Genomic DNA, 20183 nt, shown 5'->3' with positions numbered 1-20183 from the left:
TCTTACCATTTATCATGAAAGCTGCTGTTCACTTTCCATGTTCTACAGTGAATCTGTTTATAGATCTACATAGACAGCTAGATCTGGTAGCGCTGGAAATTCTAACAGAAGATGAGCATTGAATGTGCTTGAAAACACAAAAAGTTCAGGAGTAAGTATTCTAATTTATAAAATAGCTATCTGAAATTAAAGTAAAAATAGTCATGGTTAATAAAATTATAGTGATGTCGAAACATTTAACTCTGTAATTTCGCAATAGGAAAAGTTTGATTTCTCTAAAATCACCTGAGACAAAGCTTTAAAAAATGTTAAATGCTCTCTGAGAAAGAGAATGCATGGGAGGTGTAAAGGAAATGCTGTAAATACTCAAGGGAACCTTTGGTTTTAGCTCAAAAGGTTTCAGACCATAAGACTTTGAACCTTGTCCCAGAAATTCTACTCTTGAGAAATTTTACTCTTGTCAGACAATGTCCCAATAGCAACTACGTGGCCAAGTGCAGTTTTGAATAAGTACTCTGTTACAGGTGAACATGTCAAACCCTCACCTACTACCCACCCTAAGATTCCTACTTCTCTTCCTAGCATCCTTTTTGGATATAGTTGAGTTTTCATATATCATCTCCTCTTTCTTTACAGTTGGCTTCACAAATGCAAAATATGAGGGCTGCTCCAAAAGTAGTGCTTCCTATTTTACTCTCTTGGCCCATGACATCAGAGATAGGTGTTGATGGTATGGCAGTAGAGGTTGAAACTTCCCATCAATATCCATTTAAATTTTGTTGCCATGTGACAGATGGCAACAGAAAAGTAGAGGGGACAAAATGGCATCAGACGTGGAAGTGCTCATGAAGCAAAGGTGTGTCACTGAATTCCTCCACTTGGAAAACACCACACCTACTGACATTCGTTGACAGTTGCTGAACATTGATGGATACTAAACAGTGGATGTGAGCACAGTGAAGCTGTGGGTAGTGCATTTCAGCAGTTGTAATAGCAACACAAAAGACAAACCACATTCCAGGTGGCCAGGCAAATTTTTATTGTGTTCAGCATGCATATTCCTGTTGATCACAGGTGAATATACAGAGTTAATGGTGGTACCTACATTGAAAAATAGTGTTTTGTACCTGAGAATTTGCTCTATCATACAGTGTTACTATGCTTTTTGTAGCAGTTGTAGTTTCCATGGAAATAAAAAGGATGCATTACTTTCAGAGAAACCTAAGTGGGTCACAAGTTCTCCATTGCATTGGTTTACTATGGAATGTAGTCAAAGCACACACACAAACAAAAATCCAGGTGTTCCAATTTTCCATTTCTCCAGTAAGGTTTTCAGCTTTCTTGATTCTTAGCAGTTTTGTGTTCAGATATCTTCTTCACCCTGATATTTCCCTGATATCAAATCTAAATCTCCCCTCTTTTAGTTCAGTGATGCCTTGTTTACATTCAGTCAGGAAGGTACCCTTACTGTTGGAACTTTTTCACGGGAGGGTTCAGTTTAAAAAACACTGAGGGTGAAAAAAGAAGAAACAGAAGAAGAAAATAGAGCTTGCATTAGGTAAAGGAGATTTTGTGTGTGTGTGTGTGTGTGTGTTTTGTTGTTTTTGTTGCTGTTTTGTTGTTTTTGTTTTTGTTTTTTAACTGAAAGGAAAAAAACAACAACAACAACAACAAAAAACTATTTCAAAGGATATGCCTGAAAGGAGCTGACTGAATTTATAGTGTGCACACTAGGCTAAGATTTGATATAAAGCTGCAAACTCCCTCATTCTAAATGCTATGGCAGGCTGACAGATCACACAATAGAAAGAAGAGGTAGTATTGATAGTGTTAACAACCACCTTGGCATGAATAATTACATTAATGCTAGATACTGACTGCTGAAAGACATTGTTTAGACAGCATCTGGGTGGTAAACTATATTTGAAAAGGCAGACCAATATCTCAGCTGTGACTCCTCGCATTTCTCATTGGTTGTTATTCATCTGTCCTCCGTGATTAACACCCTCTACAGCCCAGAGATTTAAGTTTTAAAAACCTATGCTTTTCTACTCACATGTACAAAGCTATGTAGTTGCTAGATTACTTAGCATGTTTGGTTTGGAGAGTTTAACATCTGGTAAACTGAAGTGTTCAGGGTACTTGTTCTGATAAACCACATTAGCCTGACTGGCACCTTGACAACTCTGCTGGAAACATGAGATTAATGCCTGACTCAGAAAAGACCATGAGAATATAAGATACAAAGATGGTATTGATTTTCACTATTCCAGTAACTAAAACCTGTGCTACAGCGCTCAGAAGGAGCTAGAAAAATGCAAAGAAAAACTAACATGAGAAAACCAGAATACCTAGATTGTCTTTACATGTAGAGACATCCCAGTGCAACCTGGAAATCAATTGTATTTCTCTTTTATTTTAGATAGAAATGTTATTAAAGATGAAAAGCCAAGTGAAAAGATATAGAAAACAAATCCCAGCACACAACCTGGGCATACTTTGGTGCTTTATTCCATTGTAGCAAACATATTACTACCTCCCACCTCTATTAAATTTAGGGTTTTTCCCCTCTTTGAAACCTTTCATTTATAACAGAGGGTCTCCTTTTTCAGAGCAGCTAGTATATATCTACCAAAACAGGAAGACCCATAAAAGAAAAACTGCTAGTCAACTAGAGGGATTAGGATGCTTCTCATGCACTGGTGTTTCCAAGGCTCAGGAGAAGAACAAAATATTTGCCACTCATCTAATAGTTGAAATATCCCTTTCCATGTAACTGGTTTCTTTAGAATTTGCAACTGGCAGGAAGAATGATCGTCTTTTATCTATAAAATAAGCATAAAACAAACAAATATTAGCATATCCATTAAAATTAGTAAAATCAGTGAATCAGTTATTTTACATATCTAAAAAATATATATGCTCTAGACTCTATAACAATCACCCACATCTTCATTCCATTTCTTTCCCTGTAGCCTTAATTCATAAGCAAGCCAACTAGATACAGAAAAATCACTCTCACTGTGTAATAAGATGATTGCACAGTTTTCTCCTTCCTCCTTTTGCATTTTTTTATCCAAAATGAGCTGGATTTTGTGTTGTTGAACTTGTCTTTGGAGAAGCCCTAAAAAACAAAGGATCAACACACTGTAAGTAGGCCTGGAAGACCTGTGTAAGTTGCCTTTCCTCTGTCTCCCATCCACACACGTTTCTCTGAGCAGTCTCACTGGAAGGACCAGGTAAACCCAAGCTCCTTTCAGCAGGATGATTTCTTCTTTCCTACTTTTCTTGCGTGCTATTGTCAGAGCTTCCTTTGCAGCATCCAGAAACTAGTGGAACACTGTCTCCTGCTGAGTCCTTCCATTCTATATACCCCCATATGCATCAGTCCTTCAGGCAAGTAGCTTTCCACACCTCCTTCTCTGCAAGCCTCCCTGGCCCTTGCATACACTGCTTTAAGTTAGAAGACACAGTGAGACCAGGATACTAGCACCTGGATAGCCCCCAGCAGTGAGCTTGGCAGAGACTTCGCTGTGGAAAATAATCTATCATGGAGTTTACCACATTACAGAAACAGCTTTTACATTCTTGCTCATCTGCAGCTGTGCTTTGTAAAAGAAAAAGGAATCACTCTCCCAGATCATGAGTGTTATAGCTCAAACTTGAGCTCCTTTCGTCCTTTCTGACAATTGCTGGCTCCTAGCTGTCAGTGTAAAACCCCTTTACATCAGAAGTGTATCTTCTCTTAACCCAACAGTGAAAGAACCAGAACCACTTCAGCAAGAGCCACTTGGATGAAACCATATAGGTGCCAGTATAGAGCCTTCTGGGGAGGTTCATCCCATGATGGCAAGGATCTGAGACACAGTGTGTGTAGCATGTGATTTGAGACCAGTGCTGAGTACAGCCTCAAATATCTTGATGGGTCAGAGATCTCATATGTCATAAATGCTGCTGGTCATGGCTTTTCTCATGGAACAGAGCCAGGAGTAGGTATTCCTCCCTGTGAACATGGACTTACTCCCCAGCTCAAAGTCTCTTGACCAACAGCCAGCAGTTCCATTTTAAGTAGGAAGAGAATGAAACAAAAAGAGTGATAACAATAGCAGCTTTATGAGGAGGTGGAAAAGAACAAATGCTGAGACTCCTTTTAATTAAAAGTCCAAAAATGTTCTTTAAAACCACTAAACCAGAGGCCCAGCACAGTACAGCCTCTGGAATTTCACCCTGCAATTCCAAACTGAGCTATAAGCTCTCTCAGGGGAATTCCAGGCTGCCCTTTTTTGCATTAATGTTCCTAAGATAATACCACAGATAATTAAGTGCATTCAGCCTGCCAAAGAAAGGGAGCATTTTGTGAAGAGCACTGAGAACTGCCTTTCCCCCACCAATGTGGCAATAACATTATACACTGCTGCCTCCAACAATCATACTTACTCATGTGTCTAACTGCATTTTTTTGTTCTTATTGATTTTGTCTGGGCTCCATAACATCAGTATATTATGTTAAACAGTACTGAGAGGACAGGCAGGATGAGAGAAAAAGCACTTCTTCATTGATTTGACAAGGAGGCTTTACCAGAGACAATGCATCCACTAATGCTAAATATAAAAACAAATAATCAAGGTAATTGCAAGAGAGGGAAGGTGAAAGCAAACAAGTCAGTCAATTTGTTAAAATTGATCGCAAATGAAAAACAAGAGGTTGCCCATTTAGCCACAGCATCCCTGCAGTAGGAACTTGTTCTTAATTTGCATGTGAATAGTATTACGCCCTGATTGCCTATGCTCAGGTCAGCCAGGAAAAGCTGAAATCAGTTGTAACTAACAGACATTTATCACAGTCAGCTGTTATTAATGGCTTGCCAGATGTTGTTAGCAGAGCTTGCTCTGCATAAGACTCCGGTAATAAATACTTTATCACAGAGAAGATGTAGTGCCTGCTGTGCTGTGTGCTGGGGATGGTCCTGTAGCACATCAGGACTCTGGCTCAGAGCTCAGCCTGCAGGCTAAGAGGGAAAAGGGGTTGCAGATTCTCTGGTCCCTGCACAAGTTAACACCACTGTGCTGTCATTATACATTTCCCTGCTTTTTCTGAAGGTCTATGTGTCATGTTATCTCTATTTTTCTCTATTTTTTATATTACTGATGTTATAATACCACCCTTATCCAGGCCTCCTTCCCGATAAAGTCTATCTGCTCTCTTGGACGCCACCCACCAAGAGATGCTGGCTGTGGCTGGGGAATGCACTGGTTTTTTTTTACCTTCTTTTTGAGCTGCTAATCACTTCAGTTTCCTCTGGGAATGCTGATTTACAAACTCACTGCTTTCTTGGGCTTCAGAGGAAAGCAGTAAGCTGGGGGCTATCTCCCATCTGCTTGACAGACATAGACATCAGGGAGAAGGAAATGCTTGCTCTGCTGCTGCTCCCTGTTGCCCACTTGGGGAAGAACCTTAAAAAAAGAGCTTCCAACGCAGCTTCATGTACTAGCCTTCCAGAATCAAGTACCAGTTGTGCAAGCTGGGGGAGGAGTAACAGCCCCAAAATAAAGGGTTTAGTCACCATTTCAGAGCTCAGTATCTGACAGGAAAAAAATGTGTTTGTATACAGATGAGAAAGAGGTCCCCATGCATCTCCCCCACTCTTCCTGAATGCATACTCATTGCTTTGTATTCTAAGTATATCAGGTCCTCATTATTCGTTTCACACGACTCCCACATATTCAGGGTAGATGGAAATAAATACACATTGGTTAACACAAGTAAGGTCCGTATTGGGATATATGGGAGTTGCGAAAGAAAGAGACACGCTCAAAATCTTAGTCCGGCCCTCTTAAAAATTATAATAATAACAATAAAACTTTCCAAAGTGACAAGGTCCCAGAACACTGGCAGATTTTCCATTTTTCTGCCCACACAATATGTCTGGGTATCTCAGCTACACTGTACCTTCCACAGTTAATTTTTCAAAGGACTTTCCTACCAAAGCTTCTCTTTAAGCATTACCGTATACATGCCTGAAAATCACATTGATGCACAGGTTATGAGGTGGTTTTATTACGAATGGCTTATTGACTGAAAAAATGATATTTTAATTATTCTAGCTTAAAATCTCTACGTATAGGTTGAAATTAGCTACAAAACTTGTCTGGTTCAAAACCTGTCTCAGCCTTACTCAATTACAAATCCAGGACTTTTCACCCCATGTAGTGGTCGTGTCTGTGTGGGGAAAAAAAAAACAAAAAAAAAACAATAGGGAAACATTTCATGAATGGTATCTGTCTTTTCTTCTCCTTGCCCTGTGTCTCTTCTCATTTTTCTGAACCCTCAGCTCTAAGTCCTAACAGCTATTATTTATAGGCAGGCACACTAATTAATCAGGTCCTATTTTTAATTGATAAATATTGTGAAAAATATCCCAGCAAAATCGGTCTGAGGACATTTGCCTTTTTTTTCCAGTTCAGCCACTGATCTAAAAGATGATTGTGTACAAAACCATACTGCGAAGGCAAATGAGGATATTTTTCAAAACCTGAAAAGAACTGATCAGGTTACTTCTGCATACTAGCCATTAAAAGGGAACTACTCTGAAATTTTGATTTTTTTTGCCAAGAAGTGCTTTGTGTCCATCTTGTTCATTGCTGGCTAATTACCACCTTTGCAGACAATCTACATGGTTAGATCTCCTTGGAAACCAGCAAGGCTAGGAACTAAAATAAGTCTAAGACTCTGTATTTGAACTCAGAGATCATTTTATTGCAGTAAAATAAGACCCAATCACCTTCGATGTTACCCAGTTATGGTATTTATTTGAACAAGAAAATCATCCTACCAGTATAGAAATAAGACATGTTTCTTAGCATCTGTACATTTCTTATGAGCCTCTCATTTACCTTTTCCACACATTCATGTCCTCTAGTGCTCCCACACTTGCACTCATACCAGGACAACAGAGTTGGATTTCTGGGGAAAGGCTTTTACAACCTTTTTTATTTCATTAAAATTAATCTATATGTACTTCCCCCACTTAACATGCTCTGCTCTGAAAGTCTTCCCTTGTGCCTACTGTCTCTACAAATGCATTGATCATATCCTTCAGGTCAGTCAGATGGGCTCCGGTGATGCTTGAGCTGCTGGGGGAACTCGCAGTGGGCAGCCAAACTATTGCCTACCTCCTGGCAAAATGTTACCATTCTGCCACTGGCCTCAGCCTAACAAATGGGCCTTGAGTTAGCTCTCAACAGAAGGAAACCAGAAACCTCTTCAACACACGAGCTAATTTGTTTGTAAATGCTCTGCTCAATTTATGCACAGAAAACAGCTCTGAAGCAGCCAAGCTCTATTTTTACCATCTAACTTTTCCATTTAATTGTTATTTTGGAGTTGCCAGAAATGTGTTCTTGTTACCAATCTATCCATTTATCAAAATCTCTCTTCCATGGGCTCAATACTTTTGTTTACTGCGTGGGAGCTCCTTTCTCTCAAAAAAGTCAGCTTCTTTATCTACTATTTCTTTAAGTGAGTCCAGCTACATGTATTTGACACAAGATTCACATTTTATTCCAGAATGTTGCTACACATAGTAGGTCTAACAAGAGCAACATGTATTTCTGGCATCTATGGGCAAATCCCCAAAAGAAAGCATGTACATTTCATAGGAAGATTTTTTTCACTATACAAATCAGGGAACATGAGAAAAGCAGAACTACTCTTTTTCTCTCAAGAAGACTGGAAGGTATGAAAGCTTTGAATTATTTGTGCCAAGCTGAGCTTTGCTATCTCCAGTAAAGATAAATGGGCTTTATTAGATGAAAACTAATGTACCATATAAAATGTCCAATTTTAAAAAAACATAATATTGATTCAGCCCATTCTGGAAAGACTCATGCATACTCTGGAAAGAAAATTTAAATCCATCCACACTAGGGTTTTATTTTTCTATTAAACTCCGAATTCAGACATCCAGAATGAAATGCTGTTAAGGTTCCTTAACAGATTTGCACAAACTGGATGAAGTGATCCAGTAGGAGAACACAGCATTGTTAACTCTTTCTGTTTGTTCAGGAAGGTTCAAGTTATTCTCAAAGTACATCATTTTTAAGGGAGGAAACAGATGATCTAATGACTTATGCATGGGAGCAATGCTGGTGAGGGATGAGTAGTACTCAGTCAAACTGGAAGAAATTTAATGTGAAAAACTAAGAGCAAATAAAAAAGTTCTTAATTTGATAAAGTACTTTTTTTAAAACAAAATAAGAGGAGGAAAACCAAACAAAAACATAGCCTTTCCCAATCCAAAACAGGCATTACGAAATCTTCCATATAATCCCCCGTCTTGAGGTTGTTTATTTAATCCTTTTGAACAGCCTTATTTGTTGCCTAAAGCAAGGTGAAATGTTCCTGTGAAAAAGGAGTGAAAATCTGAATTCTAAGACTGTTTCTAAAATGCTCTTTCACTTAAGTATTTCAGACACAAAATATTGCATTTTGAAATTCCAAAATTAAATATCTTTTCAATCACAAACCATTTTGTAAAATCCCTTTGGCCAAATTGAATTCAACTTACAAAATACTTCAGTGCTTATGATTTCTTTTTGCTACATGTTACCATGTAGAATAAGAACAGCAATTATAGCAGCTATGACAATTCCACAGCAACTTCTTTGATTCTTTTTTCAAACACATTTATAGACTTTTGTACTTTATTATGTAGCTTAAATGAAATAAAATAGTAAATGGTATTTTAGACACCACAGAACTATTATTAACACAAAAGTTGCTGTTTGTTGACATGGAAACATATTTTTTTGTGTTTTTGACTTTTATTTTCAGTCATGTTGGGTCTGAGATTGTAGTGTGAATACATTTTTTAATAAATTCATATGTAAATGGGTAAAAAATCCTGTAGAGCTGATGCACAACAGCAATTGCATGTTGCTTTTCTTTCAAAATAAACAAAGCTAAGAAAAGTCTCAACTCAAACCAAACATACTTTCATTCAGTCTTCTATTCTGATTCAACTAAATAACTAACAAACAAACAAAAGTATAATGTTGAGTCAGATTAATTTTTTTGTACTCAGTTTGTTTTGTAGGCAAGGCTTCCAACTTCAGTCTAAACTAATCTTGCTGAACATGGAAGTTCTTCTGTCAAACATGGGCATCAGGCAGATGTAACCTGTGACTGCACTATTACTGCCTGGAAGCAAAAGTGTGCATCCCTTTCGGGGGCACACAAAGGAGGAGCAATGTTTTTGAAGATACCTCACAGTGAGAATGTAGGAAATAGTTACTTGAAAAAAAATATACAACTCTGAAAGGGTAATTGGGAAAGCAATTTAGCTTATGAGAAAATAAATAAATAAATAAATAAATCCCATACAGATTTTTTTTGCACCTGATCACATGGTTAATTCAGTCTGTTTTCATGACACTGGCAAGATTTTAGTACTTCTGAGACCTCCATACACAGTCATAAATTGCTATGCTTACCTTTCAGAATCTAACTGATGACCTAAAAGAAATCCAAAAACATAAATACAGCCAGAGTTTAAAAGGTGATTGGGAAGAGGCCAGACAGAGCAATGGACAAAGCTCATTTCATTAGAAAAAATTTCTGAAGTACTATTTTGCACATACTGATCCTAGGTTATCAAAAGACCACAACCTGAAACAAAACTTTTATCCAGTTGAAATTATGAAGTTTTTTAAGACAACTACTTTTTAGTGTTTTTTTAAGTATTGCTTCCAGTCCTATTTCTCATTTGTTTCTCCTCTGCAGTCTATAAACTACACAAAGTAGAAATGGGAAGTCAACAGTGGGAAACTAGGTCCCTGTGTATCACTGAGACACCTTTCACCTGAGAAATACAATGCAGCCAGCGACAGCCTTATTATTTATTTTACAGAAAGCAGCTCAAGCCCCAGTATCAGCTGCAGTAAGAAATGGAAAGAACATGGCAACTGTTCGGATAAATTGAGTGACTGCAAGAGTGGCAAGTACCCAAGACAGTCTTTATAAGGAAATGCTTGGATGCAAGAATTTGGTTTTGTATGCTAGGCCATATGAACAACATCACTCAGCCAACAGATAAGCTGCATTTAAATACAAAGTTACCACCATGAGAGAGCTGCAGTTGCAAAGATCTTGTGAGAATGATCTTAGTAATTATTTTTCTTAAGTGTGCAATAAAGTTAACTTAAAGTCCTGCCTGATTTTTTAAGGGAGGAGCACCTTCCTGTTACAAAGCATGTTGCCTAGAAGCAAAAGCCGCTTAAATCTTCCCTTGCCTACATAGAAGTTACTGAGAAAGAAATATCTATTACCAAATAAAAAAGCAAAATACATTCCTGGCTGTTTCACCTTTTTCCTATCTTTCCAGCTTGTTCTGTACCTTCATGAAACAATAACAGCAAAAAGAAAATCAATAAACTCTTAGGCAATGGCTGTGACCCAGGGGCAGCCTGTTTGGGGTACAGCTGGATGTAAACTGAGAAGAGAAAGAAAAGATGATTAAAGAAAGGAAGTTTGTAACACATTTTCATTCTTCTTTTGAAAACTGGGGGACAAAGAGAGGGAATCAGTTATCTGCATTTCACAGTCACTCTGTTCTCTGCAGTCTGTATTTCTTGCAGAAGAAGATGTTGCAAGTGACAGTCTTTCTAGCACAAACACCTCACCTTTACTAATGGCTTCCAGGGTGCTCTCCCAAAGCCTGGCTTTTCCAGGATGATGTTGGTAGGCAAAATCAGCTGCAAAGTAGCAGTCAGTCCCTTTTGTATCATTGCACACTTACACATTGCCCATAATTTGCTGACTCCCAGAAAGTTATCCTGAACAACTGAAATCTCACTCGGTGTAGGCGATGCTTTGCAGAGGAAAAATAAACACTCAAATTCTTCTCAGCTCCCCTATCCCTAAGGTGATCAAATCCAAAATCTGGATCAATAGTATGGTGTCTTCTGCCTGTTTCTGGAGAAAATTACTATTAATTCTTGTGCTTGGTCTGAAGGCTTACTTCATTGCATAAGTTATTTACTTCACTGGTCTGATACAGCATACTGATTGAATCAAATTATTTCTGACAAATATATATATATATATATATTCTCCTTTCTTACTATGCCCTATATTTATGATGGTATTGATCAAAGCAGAGCAAGATGTCAAAGTATGGCCATGCAGCAGTCAAGATGGTTCCAACACCTTCCCAAGAAGCTGTATGAATATTCAGGTACAGAGTTATTTCAAGGTTGTTCAGCAGTGCAGGCAAAAACTGCATCCGGCTGTTCCAGGAATGAGATGTGAGTAAAGCCACGCTTACCTCAGGAGCAGGAAGGAAAAAGAACATTGTCTCCAAAAGTTGGAAGAAGGAAGTGTTGGCTTCTCTTGCCAGCAGAAAAGTGGGAAAACTGATGGCTGTGGCTCCTTTTCCAAGACTCTGTTTATCTCCACACCAGTGACCTAGCTGGACAAATAGATATTGATCAGAGCAACAGATGCCTGCTTTCAAAACTTTTTGCATACTGGAATAGGCACTAGACCCATTACCATCCTGACTACAACTACAATGATAAATAAAACCAGGTCAAAAATTGTTCTGCAGCCTTGAAAGCAAGAGGTACAGACTATGCATGGTATGCTGGATCTTTCTTTCTCCCTTTCTTAAAAATGAGAGTGGTGTTTCTCTTTTTCCAGTCACCAGAGGTTTCACTTTGATGGCCATGACTTTTTGAATGTGGTGGAGAGTGGCTTGGCTTTCCAGCTACATCCTCCACATCAGATCTATAGGCTTGTACACTGGACAGGACAGCTAAGCTCCAATTTATACTTAAGTTTCCAGGAGCAAAGAGAAATCTGCAAATATTAGTGACATTACAGGTGCAGAATTAAATGAGTCAGAATTATGCATACAAAATGTTCAGCTGATCAGTTAATTTTTATTTCTAGAATTTTCAACTGGGAAAATTTTAACAGAAAAATAAAAGGATCATGAAAAGAAGGAGCTAATTCTCCTCATCTCTGCTCAAAAAACTCGAGGACATTCTTTTTCAGCATAATCAGTTAGAAAAAAAGTTGTGTAGAAAACAGAATTTAATCAGCCCTCACAGAAACTCCCAGGAAGGCAGAGCTGTAAATCAACAGCCAAGATGCAAAAGAGAAGCTGTAGATAAGACGGTGCCAGACTCTTCCCAGAGGTGTACCGGTAAAACCAAGAAGCAATGGGCACAAGTTTCAGTAAGGAAAATTCCAATAGAACATAAAGAAAAAGACATTCTTAATACTGAGACAGGGCCCAGAGAGGCTGTGGATACTCCCTTCCTTGTCCCTGAGCACTCCGATCCACATTTGAAGTCGATCCTATATTGGGAATCAGGTTGGTCAAGAGTCTGTCAATCAAAGTCTTACCCAAAATATTCTATGATTTTAAGCAGTTTTGATTTTTTATTTTTTTTTTTTTAATCCTATTTCCAGCAGTGAGAACATGTGAACACAGTTTTAAACTGGTAATACTCGGGTCAGTATACTTCATACTTTCTTCTTTTCCTGGTACATCTCACAGAAATGAAACTGACTTCTTGGTAAATGTCTAAAGAAACTACTGAAACAGAAAAGTAAGAATTTTGGCATTAGTACCTGTTATAGTAACTGGCAGAAATAGCTGGAGCTGAGTAACTACAAAAAGAAATCTCTCAAGGGGCACATCAGAAAATGACATTTTACAGTAATTCAGGGAGACAAGCATCTGATGCAGAGGTATCAGAAGGGAAGCATGTGGCCAGCATTTGCAGCTATTAAGGCCTGTCAGCACTGAGAATCATTAATGATCCCTATTATCTCTACTACAGCAGCTGTCAGTAGCTTTACCTCATGCAGTAGAAATTATACAAGTTCTGATGATGTATGGTGGCATGATTCGGGGAGGGACACCTACATTCTCTCTGCTACTGACCTTGCTTAACTTCTTGCAGCATCTTTGATGATAGTATCCATTTTCCAAGTGCACAGATGCTTTCTTTCTATCTTTCTCACCTTCTCTAAAGAAATAATACATCTTCTGAAGTAAATGATCGTTTCTGTATTGGCTGTAGATAGGACAACACTATAGCAAGGGAAAATGAGGTCTGATTTTTTTCCAAATATATTGTGTACTCTTCTGACTTCTTTGTCTGTTACTACAAATACTTGCATGCCAGAGTCTCTGACTTCAGTGCCAGTCTTTCACACTTACTGTGACTGGTCATCTTGAACCCCAGGCAACCCTACAGGCTTGGGGAAGTGTGGCTGGAAAGCTCTCAGATGGAAAGGGACCTTGGTGTGCTGATGGACAGTTGGCTGAATATGAGCCAGCAGTGTGCCCAGGTGGCCAAGAGGGCCAATGACATCCTGGCTTGTATCAAGAATGGTGTGGTTAGCAGGACTAAGGAAGTCATCCTGCCCCTGTACTCAGCATTGGTGAGGCCTCACCTCGAGTACTGTGTCCAGTTTCGGGCACCTCAGCACAAGAAAGACATGGAGGTACTGGAGCAGGTCCAGAGAAGGGCAACGAGGCTCGTTAAGGGCTTGGAGAATCAGCCCTATGAGGAGAGGCTAAGGAAGCTGGGGCTGTTCAGTTTGAGGAAGAGGAGGCTGAGGGGAGACCTTATCGAGCTCTTCCAGTACCTGAAAGGTTCTCACAGTGAGAGTGGGGCAGGTCTCTTCTTACTGGTGACATGTGACAGGACGAGGGAAAATGGCCTCAAGTTGCACCAGGGCAAGTTTAGGTTGGATATTAGGAAGAACTTCTTTACAGAAAGGGTGGTTAGGTACTGGAATGGGCTCCCCAGGGAGGTGGTTGAATTGCCATCCCTGGATGTGTTTAAGAGCCGTTTGGATGTGGTACTCAGGGATATGATTTAGCAGAGATTTGTTGTGTTTATTTGTTTGTTTGTTTGTTTGTTTTTTTCTTAGAGATAGGCTACTGGTTAGGCTGAGATTGGACTTGATGATCTTCAAGGTCTTTTCCAACCTGGGTAATTCTATGATTCTATGATTCTATGATTTGCACTTCACTTCTTACACAAATGGGAAGGGTGAACATAAAGAGATACTGAGCTCTAGATAAAGACAATAGATTGTCTGCCACATAGTATCAGAGGGATTCATAAGTTGAACATGCAGTTTACAACAAAGGTGACTTGTACCATCAAGGGGAATTTGATAAAGAGGCATAGCACAAACCATAGCACATGTGCAGTAATAACAATAGCGCACCAACATAGTGAGTCTGCTCTAAAGAACAGTATTTAGGCAGCACTGGGCCCCCAGAAAAGACTCTGGACACTATCGCCACATATGTAGGTGGGTCAGTGGTGAGAATATATACTGAATTCGAACACAGGTTAATTTGCTTAGATCATAGAATCATAGAAAACACCAAACTGTTAGGGGCCCACAAGGATCATTGAGTCCAACTCCTGGCTCCACACAGGACCACCCAAAATTGAAACGTTTTGTCTGAAAGATTCTCCAAACACTCACTGAGCTCTGACAGGTTGGGGCCATGACCACTGCCTTCAGGGAAACCTTACGCACTCTCAAACTTTTAGGTTTTCTAAAAGCCAAAAGTCTGGTAAAAGTCATGTAAAACTAGACTAATTGGAGAGGAGCAAAGATGTGTAACAGCAAAATCTCCTTATTCTAGAAACCTATTTTGATGCCAGGCATTTACACGAGCACTCCGAATCCGGGTAGTAAAAAAGTTTCATAATCTAGTTCTACATTCTCCGTTTAATGAATGACAGAAGATGATGACAATTAACAATCATCACACATTTTTGCAGGTTCAAAGTCTGTAGCCTTCTTACACTTCTCCACACACATAATACAGCCTAGACTGCTTGCCTTGCTTGCGCTGCAAATGTAGCATGTAGTAAAGCAGATGTTAAAAGAACATACTGGAGCCTTTAGTGGTAAATTCTGTGTTGAAATAGGTAAAAGTCCAAAACAAAATCTACAAGGTCAAATGTTTACCAACAATGGGGTCATGTTCTTTTTAAACTTACACATCAGCATCATTTTTCATCCTCCATTTTCAAAGGGCCAAGAATCAGAACTTCATGAAAATGTTTGCAGAGGCAAAGCATTACCTAGACTGATTTTTTTCTTTATAACTTTAGAGGCTTAAAAGAAATAAAAATAGTAGAAAATATTTATTATTGAACTGGATTAGAAGGTAATAAGGAAGCAAGTAGCATGAAAAAACAAGGTATCATTCTTACATACACTTTTCTAATTATAAATGTATTTCAATTTGCATTTCTTTTCTAGTGAAAACTGCAGCTGAAATAAATCTAAATCACACTCGTTTTCTCTGAATTTATATTTATGATTCTATGGGAGCAAATAAGTAATTTGGTACTTGAAGAAATTTGACAAGTCAGTGTTTATTGAATGCTTCTACATTTCCAAATGAGAACTAGACAATGTTCCCAGCTGAATGAGTAGGCAGCCTTTCATTGATTTCAACAGTGAAAGACCAGATCCTAATTTCTCTCATTTTCAGAGGAAAATCTGCATTTTGTGATAATGACTGCTTACAATTGTTAGATGATCACAAAAAGCTCCTTTTTCTTCTTTCATAAATAAGACTCTTTCTCCTCGTATATAGCAATAATACACAGTTTCTCAGAGTACAGGTCACCTGGTCTCACTGAGAGGCATACAGGCCAAGTTAATCAAACAAGCAAATCCTCCTCTATTCTCAGAGTGTCTGTTCTTGTGCCCTCAATGCTCATTAGAGTGAGATTCTACAGAGCTCTGAAACAGTGGCTAAAACAAGACAGAGATCAGGCAAAGAATTTCAAAAGCTCCCTGTCTGCTTCCTCAGTCTGACTTCTCTTTACATCTTACACAAGAAAAGAAACAAAAAGACCTTGAACATTGCAGAAAATCTCTTGTACTATACATTACAATGACTTCTTCCCCTGATGTCAAAGACCAACAACCTTCCAGAGGTAGCGAGGAACAGAAATATCTACCTGGTATTGTCAAATTATCCTTAAGTGAATTCAGTGTCAGAAGTTTATAATCACAACAAATAAATGGTGAATGCTGGAGACAATTCACAAAAGGATAGGCTTGGACCTTACCAGTGCAAACATCTGCTTAATCTAAAAGCTGCACTCATCCTAAGAGAAAAGTGGGGAAGAAGCTGCAGAGAGAAATCAGACAGTTAAGCACTGGCACAGGTTGCCCAGGGAGGTGGTGCAGTCACCATCCCTGGAGGTGTTCAGGAGCCGTGTGGATGTGGCACTGAGGGCATGGGCAGTGGGCAAGGTGGGGGTGGGCTGACAGTTTGACTTGATCGTAGAGGTCATTTCCAACCTTAACAATTCTATGAAATTAAGTCAAAACTACATCTGTACAACATTTGTATTTGTATGATAAATACTGTGAGAGAAATTAGCAGGTTACAACTGATTTTTTGAAATTAGTCATATTTTAATAAATTTGCACACAAATCCTTCACAACTGTGTTAGAAGAGAAAATCAATCAACTACATTGTAGTGAAACTTTCACTGAATTCCCCACATCAGATTCTATTAAAAAATGGTCAAGTTACAAATTGTAGTATTCTGTATTAATGCACCATATTATTTTGTAGGTCACCCTTTAATACAGTGTACTGTCAAAGTAGGCTAATATATGACTTGGACAAGTACATCCTTTACATACCTCCATTTGGTTTGTACTTGTAGGGCACCATGACAAGATCTCTGAAGGTCTATCAAAATACAAAAAATAAATAAAAAATAAATAAAATAAAATAAAATAAAATTATTTCATTATAAATGATGACTTAGGGATTATAGCAATCCATTGTATTCACAACTACTAAGGTCATGAAAGCAGAAGTGTAGTTCATAGTTTATTGTTGATACTGGATTCATGTCTTTCTGCAGACACTAAATAAAAATATATGTTCAGAAACATTGAATTGTGCCTTTCTAAGTATGTCCTAAAATACACAAGACTGGAACACTATCACTGGTTGTGTTTTTACTAGAAAATAAAATGCTTAATCCTCAGTGCAGGCACCCCACTGCCTGTGTGGTAGAATTCCAAGGAAAGCTGCTGCCATGGTTTTGACCACTGCATAACTGAGTATACAGTTCCTGGCTACATTACAGGTGTCATTATGCCATTATGGAACATAGACTGTTTCCAATGAGCAGATTGTGTAAGCCTACCCTGCTTTGAAAACAAATGGGGATAAATAGTACAAGTGTGGGCTGTACCCTTCCATTTAGCTTCCATGCTAAAGAATATGCCTGGGTACATTTAATATGCTGACATAGCCAGTACATACTGCTATGATGAAGCACAAATTCAGGGACTTGTTTAGGAGTTCTTTTTGTCACTTGCTGGAAAATCAAGCCAATCACAGAAATCCCATACATGTTTTATGTATTTGCCCGGAGGGCTCATTGGAACAAGTATTTTGAACAGAATGTTTTAAATTGGCATGGTATTGATACCTGACCATTGCGTTCAAACAGACATATTGTTTACTGAGAAAGGGGGAAATGTTCAAATGTTACTGATTTTTTTTTTTTTTTTCTGTGCAACTTAATAATGTGCATATATTTTTGTCATGAAGAAAAACAGAGATGATAGTAAAAATAGCTCACAAGTGAGAGAGCTGCTATTCACTCCCCTGTTCCTGGAACCATGACAGTCATTATATAACCAAAAAGAAAATTACATGAAATAAACAACATAAGTTAATTGGATTGATATCAAGTAAAAATGTAATTAGTCAAAGCATTTTGTGGCAAAAAGTACCATCAATATGTGGCAGCTCCTCAGTCTCACTGGTGAACAGGGATCAGGACATGTGTTTAAAAGTTATTCATCAAGCATTTCCATGGAAACACATAGATGCAGAGTCCTTGGATCACTTATTTCAGAGATTACTGCTCCCAAGGTTCACTCTAGAATGACAGCTCAGCCCAGGTGACAGTGTTGGGCAATAATTCCAATCTAGAAATCTCCCCATACTGGTATTTTTGGGGTCTTATAGTATGGGCATTTGGGCAAGGGAGTATGTAAAAGGACATCTTGCATAAGAGAAAAAATATATAAAAAATCTGCCTACAATTTTCTTCTCTAAGACTTCCTGGGAGATGAGAAATGACAGCACTGGAAACAGCCTGAAGAGTTGACAAAACGGCCAAATGCCTCCAGGGAGATTACAATGTCTGCAAGTTTTAGTGAGGTGCTATACTGACAGAGACTTAGATTAAATGTAGCTATCGGATCTGCTTGTTAAAAGCTGCCTTTTTCCACATCCACGCAGGATCCAGCTCTGGTGCTGCCTCCCAAGGCTGAGGAAAATTCTCAAGTTAGACCACTTACTGTGACTGAGCCAGCCCACCACCATGTGCTTGGAGCACAACAGCAATGTTCTCCTCCTACAAAACCTATGTCCGCTTGAGAAAACATGGCCCTTAGCTCTGCTTGTGGTTCAATACATGCACTGTAAAAGGCAAGTAATGCTGGCTATGATACACAAGGGCTTCATCAGCACAAAGTGTTTTGAAAGAGCTGTTAAAAATTTGCAGTATGAATAGAACATGCCTCATTGCTAGAAAGTACTTCTGTAAGAAATAAAGACACAAAGCAGGATAAATGGGTGCAGTGTATGACTGATAGCTATCCCCAGATGGGTACATCCTTCAGATGTTTCCTGATGACATTAATAAAATTAGTGAATGTGTCCCTTTCCCATCCTGTTAAGGTTTTTAACATGCCTTACAGCTTCTGGTAAGAGATGTTCTGATGAGGTCTATAACATGGCTGCCTTTAGCAGCAGATATATTCTGAAACGCAACAGGGAACACCCTCACCCTATCTTTGAGCTCTAACAGGGAAGGGAAAGCCAAATATTCACAATGCATTAAATATAACGAAACACATTAAACCAGCATTACTCACCTAATATATATTGCATTAAATTATTAAAAGCCAGAGCTTTTGTAGGCTGTCCATGAGTATTTGAGGGGTCTGTTACTGCCGCAGTGTGATAGTTCCTCTGGACTGAAATATCCTTAGGCACAATGGAGTTAAGCATAAAGCGTGAAGCCCTAACTTCAAATTTTCTGCCTTTTTCTTTAGCCTGTCTCACAAGGTTCCTTTAAGGCCTTTTTATTGTGTTTATTTCATACATTATATAGCATTAGTGATAATCCAAGTAGGCACACTGTCAGCAACTGAGATAAGTTCATCCAGAACTGACTGGTTTGGGACACGACTTTAAGGGCTGCCACTACATTCAGCCTGAATAATGCTCTCAGGACACAGCTGCAAACTAAAAAAGTGACACAGGGTGGAGTGAAGTGTTTAAAATATAGAACTGTTTCCCTGTTTCTATGCTACTGTCAGCCTTTAAGCTTTACTTTTAACATGGAAAAGGCTACAGGACTGAACAGAGGCTTGGCAGTCAGTAGAGCAGGTTAAGAGGTAAGATAATCAGTCTACAACCCATTTTTTCCCTTTCAGTCACTCCTAAAACTTTATAGGGGCCTTTCTCCACAGAGATGAAGCTGCACATCTTGAAAAATCTACAAATACAATAAGATTCCGCAGTTTTCCATATAGTACTCACTGCTGAGAGAAAGACCAAAACATTCCTCGAGAAGTACTGACCCATCCAGAACAGTCCCTTCTGCAAGTTTTCCCTCCAGATAAGAGTCCAGGCCTTCCACAGTAGCTCCTCAACATTGAAAGGGTTTGTCTGTTGCCCAGGACAGCCAAGTGGAGACCCCAAGCCTGTGCAGTGCCAGAGATATGACCACTGGGTCAGACACAAAAATGAGAAAAAATTGGAGTCAAGAGCAGATATTGTGATAGAAAGAAGCCTCAGAATGCAGAAGGCTTTCCAAAAAAAAGGCACTTATTCCAGATTTCTCCAAGGTCCTTGGCTTCCTGGAGGAGGCCACTGTCCTTAGTAAACTTCATTTTCTTGTATATAAGCAAAACCTTGGAAATTAATGAAGCTATTTATCTCAAGGGGCTGGGAAGAAAAAGGGGAAAAAAAGACAGTAACTGTTGTTTCTGTTTTTATATTCTTATAAGACACTTAAATATGGAACACTCTGTAGTATGATGTCATTAGAAAGGAACACTTGAATTAAAGGC

General features: G+C 38.8%; 1 protein-coding gene across 2 annotated transcripts in view; it reads left to right on the top strand.

Annotated features, from left to right (window-relative positions):
- KCNJ6 (potassium inwardly rectifying channel subfamily J member 6) overlaps positions 1-20183 on the top strand; it is a 150924-nt gene that overhangs the window by 91360 nt on the left and 39381 nt on the right. The window lies entirely within an intron of this gene.

The sequence above is a fragment of the Excalfactoria chinensis genome, chromosome 1 (genome assembly GCF_039878825.1).
Source record: "Excalfactoria chinensis isolate bCotChi1 chromosome 1, bCotChi1.hap2, whole genome shotgun sequence".
Classification (NCBI taxonomy): Eukaryota; Metazoa; Chordata; class Aves; order Galliformes; family Phasianidae; genus Excalfactoria; species Excalfactoria chinensis.
This window is presented reverse-complemented; position numbering and strand designations above follow the sequence as displayed.